Genomic DNA, 1,184 nt, shown 5'->3' with positions numbered 1-1,184 from the left:
GTATGAGGTACGGCCAGCCACACCCCCTGATTTGCATGGGACCCGAGGGCTTCTTGGGAAAGAACTGATATCCTGTCCAGGTGTGTGAACCTGGGATTCAGACAGGTTCAAACCAGCCCAACAGTCTTGGTGGGGCAGAAAGAAGCTGGATAGAGAGAGGAATGGGGCCCGAGGGAAAATCACAGGAGGAAGGCAACTGGCAGAGAGGGCCTGACAGAGGGCTGGGCCTGAGATTGGAGAGAACAGATGTTCAAGGAACACTCTGAGGCTGTGTTTGCCCTCCTTCATACCCACGTGGTCCTCGCTTGCTCCGGATGGAGAAGCCTGTGGTGTGAAGGCTAGAAGGGGCTCACGTGGAGCCCAGACAGCTCTGCCGAGGGATCCCCCTCCCTGTAGAAGCTCCACAGGAAACATTGCAGGGGTCAGCAAATAGCCTCCTCCGTCGACGGCACGGGGGACAGGGCCTGAGAACCCCAGACAGCAAACAGCAGCTTGAGTCACACCTGAGGCAACTCCTCCCTTCCGGGACCTCGGAAAGAGCCACAGCGCCTGTCAGAACCCGGAGCATTACTGGGATGTTTGGTGAAGGGGACCCATGTCCAGGACAGGACTTCCTGCTGGCCCAGCTCAGGGTGGGGGTGGGGGGTTTGGGGGGCCTTGGAGTACCAAGACTGTAGGTAGAGGTGTGGCTGTACCCGTGGTCCCTATTATATTTGCGGCTCATCTCCACCTCTTCACCACCTGCTCTGTGCTAGGCTCCGTCCCAGGTGTACAGTGGGAGCGATGGGCGAGAGCCCCAAGGTATCCGGGGAGATAACAAGCAAGTGATCAGGTGAGCCAAGGAAACGTGGAAGTGATATGTGTTGTGATGCGTCCGAGTGGCTGAGGTAGGTGGGGCTGAGTGTCCAGGGCAGACTTGATCCTTTGTGTCACCGTGGGATGAGCTAGGTAGGCGCAGAGGGGCCACCGCTGTTTCCTCCCAGGTCCTGCATTGCGGGGGCCCCTGTCCCTCCTGAGAACCCAGGGCCATGGAATGGCCTGCCCAGGAGTGCGGGTCAACCCTGCAGCCCTCTCAGCAAGCCAACCCCGGCTGTCTCATTTCAGGAATGAGACCAAGTGGGTGAGTGTCCTCAGAAGCACTGGTGGAGTTGGCAGTGTGCTCCTACCTGCCCAGGTAGGCCCAG

Source organism: Physeter macrocephalus, unplaced genomic scaffold, assembly GCF_002837175.3.
Source record: "Physeter macrocephalus isolate SW-GA unplaced genomic scaffold, ASM283717v5 random_1143, whole genome shotgun sequence".
Lineage (NCBI taxonomy): Eukaryota > Metazoa > Chordata > Mammalia > Artiodactyla > Physeteridae > Physeter > Physeter macrocephalus.
The sequence above is the reverse complement of the archived record's forward strand: the minus strand, read 5'-3'. Positions refer to the sequence as shown.